We start from the raw sequence: 14140 nt of genomic DNA, 5'->3' as shown, positions 1-14140 counted from the left end.
CTATCCCATATGCTCTTCTTTAGTGGTATGATACATTATATTATTTTATTTTACCAAGTGGAGGTTCTTAAGTTTGGTTTCCATTTCAGCCACGGAGTCATCTTCAGTTTGAGCTTCCCTTGTCTGAAACAACGCATCGATGTAAGTAAGCATCAAAAACTTGCTATACATCCACACGAAATCCTCGATTGTAAAATTCTAATATGTTATGAGCAAGTGTTTATAAATTGTGTGTGTACGCTAAGTATTTAACATAATAAAGACATGTACATGTTGCTAAGAATAACGTGTAACTCTGTTTTATTTGGGATTACACTTTCTGAGTAAAGTACAAATTTTGTTAGGTTGGAGTCCATCTGTGATTTGAACCAAAACCCCTTGTGGAGTCAAAGGCACCTAATCACATAAAAGTCTACAGTGATCTAACCCACTTCCAGCCATCGCCGTTTCCATAAAACGGAAGTCTGACAACTGGTATCTACGTACCTTGTATACCCCTGGACAAATGTAAATTGACATGGTTTCCTAAGGCCGGAAGGCTAAGTGAATACACAATGCCATTTTGAAAGTAGTCCAATGTAAGATTTGGGATGACACTTCTTAGTTTCTAGATTCAACCCCAAACAGTTCTAGATTCATCTGCAATTCACTGAGAAATTGTAATCCAAAAAATATAACACTCTATGGAAATATAATTGTAATCCAATATAAAACACTATTGAAAGGTGTGTAGTAACAAGAATATTGTTCTCTGTAAACACTATCATGGAATTCTGTGTTCCAGTTCCACATGGGCACGAAACGAATAAATACCTTTTGCATGTTCTTCTTTATCCATTTCTTTGGTCAAGATGGCACAAAATCACAAAATCCTCGATGTATTTCAGCTTTGACAGGTTGTTGGTGTTAAAGACAGCTGCAGGAAATGTCGAGTGGATGAGTCTCTTTCGTCAGACCTTTCAATATCCGCCAGGAGGTCCTTCTTTCGCTGATCAAGTTGTGATCGCAGTGATCTGAAAGTATGGCCAATATTATTTTCCCACATATTGTGCTTTTCTTTGTGTCTGTTATTTCGGTACCTTGTCTGCTATTTCAACATGGGACTTTTCCTAACTCAGTTTTGTGTTGGTCCATTTGTTGGATCCCTCAGCATCAGACTCAAAGAACACCAAACGGCCGTCAACAAACTCGACCTCAAATCCGCAATCTCTGGCCACATCAACAAGAACCAAAACCATGCCATAATGTGTGAAGCCACCAAAGTCCTAGCTACCAGCAACAACAACTGGCGTCAAAGAAAACTGCAAGAGGCCATATACATCAGGACACCCCGACCGTGACCAGGGAACATATATCCGCCTAGAGCTTGGGACTTATTATTTATGGCTTCGATTTGTTTCCATATTTTCCCCTTCCCTTGTTAAATGCCACCATTGTTACCTCATCACGCATGCCTGGGCCGAAAGAATGTATGTTGTGTGGAGGTCTCTTCTGGGATATGTCGTGATAAACGTATATCTCCAAATGTGCTGATAATGTTTGTCTAAGAAATTCAATCGTTACCTTATCATACTGTTCATAAATTCTGTTCAACTATCAATATGACCATACTCGCATGGAAGTTAACAGTAGGTTAATTTGTGAAATATTACACGACTCAAGACCTCGCGATACTCTAAATCCAATGAATTTTCAACATGCAAAATAAGGACTGCGAAGCAAGTTGTATAATGATTTTAAAAAATGCGTTTTCTTAAGTATTACGGTTTCTCTCCGATAGTAATGGCGTGCTCTTTTTCAACATATATCTTTATGGCCAACTGACACAATTTTATTTAGAAACAATGTAGAAACACCCCTTCAACGTCAGTAATAAACAGTTGACAAAAAGGAATACTTACTAGGTAATAGGCAATGTAGTAGCAAAACGTATTACATGCCCATTGCTTACCATCAATTTCTGTATTTAAATCATTCGTGAACCTCTACGTCATAACTATGGCTCTAACTGGTATTATCCTGTACCTTATATCATTGTGTAACATTATATATTGTGTTCATAACAGTTGTTGCCACTTTACTGTCACCACGTCCATATCAGTTCAACTTTAAAAACACTTCTCCCGTACTTGTATATATGCCTCTGTACGTCACACTAAAACCAACACCTAACCGTCACTTCTAATTTCGATAGACGGCGTTCACCCATCTTACCCTTATTCACCTGCTGCTTGCCTGATGCATATAAATGACGTACTGTTGCATTTCAAATATTACAACTCATTGCGCGGGGGTTCTATAGCCTGCAACATTGCCACCACCACCGTGCGGTATTTGAGGGGATGGATCTAATGACAATAATTGAGAAATTATCCCTCCAACTCGAATACCCGTAAAGATCGGTGTTAGAATTGGTCTTCAACAACCCACGCAGGTCGTCAGAGGTGACTAACAGGACGGGTGGCCAGGCTCGCTGACATGGTTGACACATGTCACTGTAACCCAATTGCGTGGGTTGATCAGTGGATTGTCTCGTCCAGACCCGACGCTATACACACACCGCCGCTTTATGGCTGCCAGCATCGATGGGTGCAGTGGTAAACAACACACAATCACACAGACCCGTTCCGAACCTACCCACGAGTCGGTCATCTAAGGATTTTAAATGTGTAAATCAACACATACTTAATGTGTACAAACTGAATGGATATCCTTTTCAGTCCTTTCAATATTGTCTCCCAAAAAGTGTACACATGTATACGAGAAAAGAATTGATTCCTCTACAAATAATGATATTTGTTTGACCTTAGATCCGTGTGTGACTTTGACGAACACAGTTACTGAAATGCATAGGGACCATACTAATAAAAATGCTTACACGTGATATGGTGTCCTATTTCAGAAGATCAACCGCTGATAATCTTATTGAACATGGTTGCCTTAAAGCAGGTTAGCTGATAAACAAGATCACATAGATACTATTGGTCAAACAAGACATTTCCTGAAGACTTCACGACATATGCACATGCACATGCACATGCACATGCTAAGCTGTCACCCACGTCAACATGTAATCTTTTCCGGACTACTGCAATAGCCTCATGTATGGCATAACCAAGACTCAGTTGGTCAAACTGCAAACAGTGCTGCAAGAATGATCACGGGTACCCGGAAATTTGACAACATCACTCCAGTACTAAAAGGTCTGCACTGGCTGCCAAATGAATGAGATCGGTAGACAGCATTGTGGACTCTTGAGAGAATGGCACAGATGCTCGAGGTTTGTTTAAATATCGAGTATAGTATTGTCGTAACTGCCGATTGGGTGTCAGAAGGCCTTTCAACAGTAACTTATTAATATGACCGTTCCACTTGGTCAGTACGAAATGTAAGCTCAAGCTCTACACTCTACACTGGGAGATTCTAAATGAAGGAGTGAGGTGTTGGTCGACCACGACCCATAACTAACCACATTGCGTTCAGGTACTGGCGCACATTCATACAATGATTAACTCAACACCAGGTTTTATACTCACCTAGGTTTACTCAATCCCTCTCTACATTACAAGGACTGGACAGGACAGGACAAGCTCTACACACTACACACTACACTTGGGGGATGCTAAGAAGGAGTGAGGGGTGAGGATGGCGCACATTCATTCAATAATTAAAGTCAACACCAGGCTCTATACTCACCTAGCTTTACTCAATCCCTCTCTTCATTACAAGGAGCCAAACGTGGAAGGGCAACGATCGCGATACGAACGTTCTGCTGACTTTGAAACCCGCACCACTCTGCTGTTGGTGACGGTGTCTTTTAAGGTGTTTCAGCCAGCTCCGCCCTTGTCACATGTCCCGATGCAACAGTTCTGATTCGTTTATAGTTACGCCACCCATGGTCACATGTCGTACCTCGTGATCGGAGAGCTACTCAGTGATTCACAGCTAACTAATACTTGAAGAGTCCTTTGCAGGAGAGACCAGCCCCTCAGTAGGAGATGAGTTAATTTCAAACTACGAGTAATATGGTACTAAAGTGTAATTTCAAACCGAGTTGTATTCGTCTGCAAGAAAGACTGGTCTGCTTAATATATTGTACATGAGAATGTGATTCATTCCTCAAGTACGTATTTACAACATTTAAAATCGTTAAATATATCACTCACTGTGAATTGTATTGGTGCACTTACATCCTATTAAAGGACATCGATACGTTCAGCCACGCAATAGGTCTCAAGACAGCTTCATTACCCGCCACTTACATACACATACAAGCATATTGCTCGCACTGATAACGCGCGATTCGTTTGTTTGTTTGCTTGCTTGCTTTTGTTGTTATAGCGCGGCACTCAACAATATTTCAGCAATACCCGGTTTGTAAATAATCGAATCTTCACCAGACGATCCGGTGTAAAACAACATGAGCTTCGATATACGCAAATGGGTTATGGTGACATGTGTCAACCAAGTCAGCGAGCTTGACAACCCGATCCCGTTAGTCGCCTCTACGACAAGCATGGGTTGCTGAGTCCATTACTTCACGACTGTTTTTGTAAGACACAAAGACTCACAGCTGTGTCTATAAATTTAACTCGCTCATTTATTGGTTTAGTCAAACATTGCTGATATGGACGACTACAGACTCTAACCCATACGACGATATCAACCGAGGTGCAATTTCAGCTCCTGGGGTTTGCAATATAGAACAAACTTTATGGATATTGGGTTTGACAAACACAACAAGGCATACAACCGCTGACGCATGAGAACAATCAATCAGCAACATAAACACTGGCTAAGAAGAAACCCCATACACTTTACCTTGTATGTATACCAAGTAGCGTAAATGGGTATAGGTAGACGGTGGCATTGTGCAATATCGATTGGTAGTGTGCCAAGGCATATTTCAATATCGATTATATTACCGTGATAGGACCCTATTGTTCTATCAAAACCTGCAGTCAAGACATGCTCTTGTCGTGTATTGGTAATATGAGCCAAATCTTACACCCTTCATCAAAGTGTTTGTGTTTAAAAACTTCCTTGTTGAATGTTTCTGAATTACACTTCCCTGTTTCACCTTCTTTTGTAAATGTTCCTTGTATAAAGTTTGTCTATTATCCTTGTTAACCATTGATTTGTTCTGGTTATGTAAATAAATAGTAGTTTTCTTATTACAGCGATAAAGAAACATTTCAAATTCATACTTGGTTGACACATGTCATCGGTTCCCAATTGTGCAGATCGATGCTCATGCTGTTGATCACTGGATTGTCTGGTCCAGATTCGATTATTTACAGACCGCCGCCATATAGCTGGAATATTGCTGAGGGCGGCGTAAAACTAAACTCACTCACTCACTCACTCAAATTCATATACACTAAGGATGAAGGATGAAGTAGTTCAAACCATATATCAACACTGATGCCAATATACCGCGCCCTGCTAATCTATTCTCCATTTCGTTCACAACGCGTGGAAAACCCAAATGAAACGATTATAACACAGATATATACATTTCAGGTAAAGTTCCTACACCCTCTCCTCAATCGACCCAGCACAAAACTGTACCTATTACATACGCACTGATACTTGATACACACAGCAAACATGATTTAACGCAGAGATGCCTCGGTCTCCCCTTCCCTAGCCTTGCTCCAAGGCTGTACTGAATGCTAAACCCATGGATATATACTTTTTGTTTATAATGCTATCCTTCGAAGAGGGCAAGTCAAGATAAGCGATATTAATATTATTTAAACTATAAATTGTATACCTTAGAGACAAGTCTGTTCCTTCCCATTCTCTCTCTCTCTATCTGTGTATCTCTCTCTTACTCTCTCTCTCACCCTCTCTCACTCACTCTCTCTCTCTCTCACGCTCTCTCTCACACACACACCTGTTCTCTCTCTCGCTCACTTTTCACTTGCTCTCTCTCTCACTTTCTCCTCTCTCTCACTTTCTCTCTCTCTCTCACTTTCTCTCTCTCTCTCTCTCTCACACACACACACACACACACACACACACACACACACACACACACACACACACACACAAACAACACATGGCCCTGCCATATACTTACCTCAGATGACCAAACTGTACAGCAGACACCACAATTGATTTTACATATACATGCCACGGTTGCCCAACCCCTCACAAGGAAGCACAAATGAGCAAAGCCTTTAGTATCCCTTTCCGGATCACAAACACGACATTGTGCAAGCATACTCTGAATTGTTCAACACACTTGTGGTTGACAGTTTAGTGGCGCAATCCTGTGTTTCACTAATTTCATTGACACAATTATCATTCTAAAAACATATCTCCCACGAGGGGACATAACACCATGACCATGTTAGAAACCAATACACGCACACAAGCACATGTTATTCAGACATCAAGACAGCAGGTTCCATCAATGAGAGACCCTGTCTCATACCTGAACTGCGAAATCGTTTCAACATTCACATGCGATCCCAATTAAATACAATATTATGCATCATAAGGTGAATATTCCCTGTCTCAATGTGTTCAATATCGATGTTGTGTTCATGCTATAAACGTCCTTGTCCAGTGCTTGTCTTTCCCTTTCTTTGTTTTATATTTCTTGTTAAATGGGCCGTGCTTGTTTTTAATCTTCGTTCACATCCGATGAGCTCTGGTTTTAAGTAATAAGCTTATTCAAGCGCTAATGAAACGTTTTTTCAAATCCATACACCGGATGAGTGAGTGAGTGAGTGAATGGGAGAGTATGGTATTAAGTCGCTTTTATCAATATTCCAGCAATATCACACCAGAAATCGGCTTTACACACTGAACCCATGTAGGGAATCGAACCCGGGTCTTCGTCATGACGAGCTAACGCTTTAACCAAACCCATACACACCGGATGCTGCCGCTAAGGAAGGATGACTTCTATACATATACCAACTTTGATAGCAGTATAGTCCACATGTTTACCTATTCTTTATGCTTTTTACAGAATATTTCTTAGGAGTATATTAAGGTTTTGTTTTGTTACATTTATATGTAGGTTTGAATTTCCTGACGCTATTTTTTCAAAACGGTATTGTGTGCATATTATTTCACTGCTTTTGACAATATTCCGGAAATACAAGACCGGACATCTGTGATGGGCTAAAGATATTTAATCCCATCCGGGTACTTGAATGCGATAACACTTTATCACTCTATACTCCCTTTCCACTAAGAGAATGTATAAATTCTTTCGCCGTGATATTACATTACAGCTAATGCCTTATTTTAGGGTTATCTATACTAGGCAAGTACACATTGTTTAGTACGCTGATAAGCAAAGCATACCTTTATACTCTACCTTCCCAACTCATCAAATTACATATATGCAGATGTAGTAATTTCAGCTCAAGTTTAATCCTTTACTCCTCGATACGTCTCAATAAAATTTACACCACCCCATACCTACCGGCAGATACGATTTATCACATACAAATGATATATCACATACCTACATAGTTTACAAATCCCAAACAGAGACAACAGGTAAGATGTTTCACGTACACACCTCACTTCACAAACCCCATTCCAGACAACTACGAATTAACACATACGTACCTCAGATTCCCCAACCCCATACCAGACAACAACTACGAATTAACACATACATACCTCAGTTTTCTCCAACCCCATACCAGACAACAACTACGAATTAACACATACATACCCTGGTTCCCTACTCCCATACCAGACAGCAGGTACGAGCTGTGACATAATACCTTATTTGCCGTACCCCAAACCAGACAGCAGATTGACCTGTCACACATATATCTTATCTGTCACTCGTGATTACATGTACGCCAAATACATGTACAGTCATACGAGGTCACACACACACACAATATGCATCGAGAAACCTTGAAGACTTAAAGATGAATATACTAAGGCCATGATATAGACACCTATATGTTCTGCCAACACATACATTGAACGAATTTAGACGATATTTACGATAGCAAATCAAAAGAAACATTATATGCTTATGACGTTCTTATTGCTCACATTCTGAATGTTATCGATGTCGGTGGAGTTTAGTCCCGTGCCCAGACTACGCTTGTAATTCAAGTCTGCCAGGTCAGTGCAATAGACAGTAACAGCTGCAGTTAAAGGCGTGTGTATTCATGTAAATCAAGCCTTTGAAACATGCACTTGGTGGACCCACTATCGACTGTGAGTTAGTTTACAGGTACTACACTGCACAAACATTTGTACTACACTCGGCAATCTGACAGTACATTGCTTGGGGCTTGATAATAACACTGTTACCTGTGTCTTGGGGTGAGTCGAGAGACAAACAACACACCTGTCTTTACTGGAGACTGTCGTCACTGGTGAATGCAGACTCAGATCCTGCTGAAAACTATTACACATTGATTTTAACTCTACACATGGTAATATCTGTATTCTCAGTTCTATGAAATAGTTGGCGACAGGAGAGACCATATATAGAGAATACTACACGAGGTCTCATTACATAGGAATTATACGAAGCAGGTGTCCTTCCTATGGTATCTGACCGAGCGAAAGCGAGGTCGATACCATAGGAAGGTCACGAGTTTCGTATAATTCCTATGTAATGAGACCGAGTGTGGTATTTTATTTATTACCTACGTCTTACATGCATTAAATTGACAAAATAACGTATTTTTGTTAATATTTTGGTTTCAAACCGAAACCGGTTTCATAAAGAGGTTGCGGAAGCGTTTTGTACTGTAGTACAATATTTGCATGAACGTCACACTGTAACGACGTCACTGCCTTGGTAACCGACGTCACGATTCATGTCAGTTGTCATCGCCTCGTACAGCCTCCTACAGTAAACTACCCCGTAGCATCCCGTTTCTTGGTTTGCAGTTGCTACATTCGGCTAACATCACTGGTGGAAACATTGCGTTTTAGGTTTTTCGACGGATATAATGTCTCAGTTTGACTCACAACTAAACAGCGATACGGCAACGTTCGCGAAGTTTACATTCCCACAATGCATTTAAGTTGTAGAATGAATGAATTCACGTGTTTGTTATGAATGAAAAAATAGCTACGCCAGAATGTGACCTAATCGAGGGTTATCGGTTATCCAATCAAATCGTTAGAATCTCAGGTCAACGACGCGACGTACGAGATTAGTAAGCAACTACCATACGTTGACCACGTGGGTAATAAATCGGTATATGGTCTCTGGCGACATTTTACCCACGCCTGTGAGTTAATTGTTGAAACATAGGAGGTGAAGGAACATCTGTCAGTTTGATGTGGAGCAATGTCTAGGTGAATAATCCACCTTCGTCAATTTCAGTTCATCAATGAAAAACATACATTTTATTTCACACACACACAAACACGTACATACACACGCAAACACACACGTGTGTAGGTGTCTATGCACATGCAAAACAAAGGACTATACGTGTTGTGGTATATTCTGTCTTGACCAAAGCGGAAATGAATAATATTCCTGTATTACAAATAACCAACATGAACATGTATTATTACGCACACTCCCTTGCGGCAGACATGTCAATAACCTTTTGAACTGAATTCCGAAGAGCCTTGATCACCGGTGCTCAGAGAGATGTATTAAATGGTCCACAACTGCGACACCACACTATGTAATTACTCTCTCCAAGATTTACCGGTATCATGAATTTAACTGAAAAGGTCTTTCAGTACATTCAATCATTTGAGAATGTCAATACCACGTGAATTCTCAAAACCAGAAGATTAACATGTAAACAGTCCTTTCAGACGTTTTTTCCAAAGATGCCTTACTGAAAATATGTTCATTATTCGTTCAGGACAACTTCTGAGAATGCTTTCTCGATATTAACTTAAACTTTAAGAGAAGTCAGTAGACATTTATACTTAGTACGCTATTCGTAACATCAGATATATACAGGAATCAACGTTGTAAATGACATCTGCTACTAAAGGCCCCTTAGTGTGAGATATTCTAAGGACTTATTGCAACAGAGATATATATAATGATAAAGTTCATATCTGTAGTGCGCCTAAATCCAAAATTTGCTCAAAGGCGCAGGTCACAGGAGGGTCTTCAGCTCACTTGAACAAGTCATTGGTTTGCTGGATAAGTGGTGGGAGTTCATTCCAGGGTGCAGGGCCTGCTTCGGCAAAACTCCTGTCACCGTAGAGTGTTGTTCTTGTTATTGGAACATTTAGTTGTTGAAGAGAAGCTGATCGCAGTGTTCTCTTAGGTTGGTATCTGCTTAAAAGCTGTTCCAGATACAGAGGGGCTAGGACCGTAAAGAGCATTTAAAACACGAACATCATAAAACAATCCGAAGGTGAATCCGGAAGCCAATGTAGGTCTTATAAGATTGGCGTAATAAGCTCGTGTATGCGTGTTCCACTTATCAATCTTGCCGCTGAGGTCTGTACCTTCTGAAGTTTGCTCAGGCAAAGTTGGTTCGATCTATACAGCAGCCGTAATGTTCCGTAAAACATTCAGCATCCAGACTCGGTTTCTTCAGTAGAGGTGTGACTAGTGCTTCTTTGAGAGATTTGGGAAATATGACAGTTGACATTGATTGATTGGCAATCTTGGTGAGTACTGGTGTTTTATGATTGACGCACAGTATCATCAGCCAAGTAAGAATCGGATCAGAAGAACACGATTTTGTTGGACTTCGTTTAATAATCCTCTTAATTTCCAAGTCGGTAGTGTGGTTGAAGGATGACAGCGTGTTTGGGGTGGTAGTCATTAATGTCTCATTTGTAGACGACATGTTTGCTGTTGGTACCTCCAGTTCAGATCGAATCTTGAGAATCTTTGAGCTGAAGAAGGAACAGGTCTCAGCTAGCTTGTCTGGTGATGTATGAGAGGGGAGGGTGCTCTGCTTTTCATGAGGAGCAAGGTGTTGGAAACACTGAAAATATCCTTTTGACTGGTGGCATTTGTAATTGCTGTTTTAAAATGGCAAACTTTACCTTCTTCAATAAGTCGCGATCGATTGACACCACCACGATGAACTGCATGAATCTCTTTGAGGATTATCAGTTAAGTGCGTCTCATTTGCCTTTCTAACTAGCTAAGGAGTTGCTTGGCTCTCCCTTATTTCATCCGTGTACCATGATGTCTGATATCGGATGGTAACTTGAGAATTCTTGGATGGCGCATTTTTGTCAAGAAGTGCACTAAGTTTATCTTTGTACCGGTTCTAGGAAACAGCAACGTCATCCGACACAATGTCTGACCTTACTGTTTGAATGTCCTCAACAAATGACGATACATCCATGTCTTTCCACTTCCTACAGAACACTTTCTTCTTGGGCTGAGGGCTTTTGGGAACACTTGTAGTTGCTATGATGTAGCAGTGATCAGACTTGACGGAATGGTCATATTTAAAGTTCCATAGTCGAAGTTCATCGGATCTTGTTATGAGATGGTCCAATGTATGTCCATTTCTATGGGTTGGTGATAGAACACGTTGGACGAGACTCCTGCGCTATTCAATTCAATTCAATTCTTTATTCTCATAAACCACCTTGGTGGGTACAAGAGCATATATTGTAAACATATACAAAATGCAAATTGAAATTCAAGATGGCAAAAACAACATATTAACATTTTCTTCTGACAAGAGATGATAGATGAAGGATATATTGTGACACATTTATAAAAGAGAGCGAACACGTTGAGCGTTTTTGTCGAGCTTAAAATCCACGTCGAAATTAAAATCTCCACATACGATGACTTTGCTTTCAATTTATCCTGTTATCCTGCATAAAATGCTTACCTGTCACTCAATTCAGGTTTAGGTAAAGCTATCACTAATTTCTGTACAACAAAAACTTGAAATGTTGCAATGTACGGTAGCTAACGTGGATCAGTAAGTTTTATTCACAGAATGTCATTTTAGAAGTTGAAAAGGTGAAGTTGGGTTTAACTTCATGCTTGAGAATATATCGTTCACATGACGACGTGCTGCATGAGTGTGTATGTGTTGGTTTTATAGTGCTAGCCCACTGAGATACCACGCCGCAGTGAAGCATGAATACCCCCACTCAGACACATTATACTGACTCCGAGCCGACCAGTCCTTGCTTGTACCCATTAATGCCGAGCGCCAGGCAGGGACCAACAAGTACCATATTTAAAACGTCTTTTTGGTATGACGCGGTATGGGGTCGAACTTTGCGACCTTCCGCCTCCGGGCGGACGTTCTAACCACTACACAAACGGAGGCGGTGTAAAGATGAAGGAAAACAGGTTCTATGTATAGTCAACTCTCTAGAATGTGAATGAGTTACGACGTTTCGGGTGTAGGTACTAACACATGTGCTTGATAACGGTGTTAGTAATGCACCACCGAAACGTCGTATTCAAAAATCTAGCTGTAAATATGTGCATTCACCAGAAAGTCAGCGGCACCCAAACAACCAATATCACTAGCTGTAAATATGTGTATTCAACAGAAAGTCATGACACCTAAACAACCAATATCACTATTAGCTGTAAATATATGCATTCAACAGAAAGTCTCTGACACCCTAAACTACCAATATCACTAGCTGTAAATATGTGCATTTCAACAGAAAGTCATGGCAAATCTAAAACAACCAATATCACTAACTGTAAATATGTGCATTCAACAGAAAGTCATGGTCCCTAAACAACCAATATCACTAACTGTAAATATGTGCATTCAACAGAAAGTCATGGCACCCAAACAACCAATATCACTAACTGTAAATATATGTGCATTCAACAGCAAGTCATGACACCCAAACAACTAATATCACTAGCTGTAAATATGTGACATTCAACAGAAAGTCACGACACCCAAACTACCAATGTCACTAGCTGTAAATATGTGCATTCAAAAGAAAGTCATGGCACCCAAACAACCAATATCACTAACTGTAAATATGTGCATTCAACAGAAAAGTCACGACACCCAAAACTACCAATGTCACTAGCTGTAAATATGTGCATTCAAAAAAGAAAGTCATGGCACCCAAACTACCAATATCACTAACTGTAGATATGTGCATTCAACAGAAAGTCATGGCACCCAAAACAACCAATATCACTAACTGTAAATATGTGCATTCAATAGAAAGTCATGGCACTCAAAAACAACCAATACCACTAACGATAATTATGTTCATTCAACAGGACGTCATGGCACGCAAACTATAAGCATCACATGTTTGATTAAACATGTGCATCAAAAGGGTTAATATAGTTTCATAATATCAAGATCAGTGAAGTGTACGGGAGCCCATAGGACGATAGGTGCACTCTTATTTCATTGTATTTGAGCCTTCATATTCGTACGTCAAGAGCTTTCCCTCTCATGTTTGTGGCTGACTCTATTGGCAACTGGCACAACAGTCTTCACGTTCAAATTGAAAACAATAATGACAAAGGACAACTCTTTTTGAGATGTGTTATGAAGAATGGCGTTGAGGATTCGATAAAATATTCATGCTGTGAAGAATGAACACCACGTAGATTCACATGATGGTGCGAGCAGCTGTAGAAGCAATTACCTTAACCAATGCAGTGTGACTGTCAATATCTCAAACAATGGTTACGCAAAACAACAACAACGACAAATGTCTGCCCTGATGGCAATATATTTCACAATCGGTAATCAATCATTGATCAGTCAGTTGCGTTACTACCTTATATCGATTAACTGAATTGTACAAGACAAATGCATAATCTCCAAGGTTTTCCCCGCTCTTCGACAAAGAGAATATATTCTTTGCCTAGGAGAAGCTCTATTCTTTCTGACGTTTGTTTGTGGGTTGTTCCACGCCACGCTCAGTACTTTTCAGCAATATGGCGGCGGTCTGTGAATAACCTGTGACCGAACCAAACAACCCACTGATCAACTGCGATCTCCACATTAGGGATACGATGACATGTGTCAACCAAGTCAGCGAGTAGGTTGTATCCCATTAGTCACAGGCCCATTTCTCATACGGCCACATGTCATACGGAACGGTCATACGGAACGGTCTGGATCAATTAAAACAAGGGTCATGCTCCCCTACGATACAATAGACTCGTCCGCTTGTCTTGTGCTAGAAGGAAGGTGATAGTCAAACATAAGTCAATACCTGTACTCTGCAT

The 14140-nt window shown here is 40.4% G+C and overlaps 1 long non-coding RNA gene across 1 annotated transcript; it reads right to left on the bottom strand.

The window, feature by feature from the left end:
• Positions 1–40: 40 nt before the first annotated feature.
• On the bottom strand, positions 41–8182 carry LOC124279632. Its single transcript, XR_006899429.1, has 3 exons — positions 8041–8182; positions 814–1013; positions 41–123 (listed from the first exon to the last, which is right to left on the bottom strand). It is a non-coding gene; the product is annotated as an uncharacterized LOC124279632 (long non-coding RNA).
• Between the last annotated feature and the right edge of the window lie 5958 nt (positions 8183–14140).

The sequence above is a fragment of the Haliotis rubra genome, unplaced genomic scaffold, assembly GCF_003918875.1.
Source record: "Haliotis rubra isolate DU_JTF1 unplaced genomic scaffold, ASM391887v1 Scf2531, whole genome shotgun sequence".
Lineage (NCBI taxonomy): Eukaryota > Metazoa > Mollusca > Gastropoda > Lepetellida > Haliotidae > Haliotis > Haliotis rubra.
This window is presented reverse-complemented; position numbering and strand designations above follow the sequence as displayed.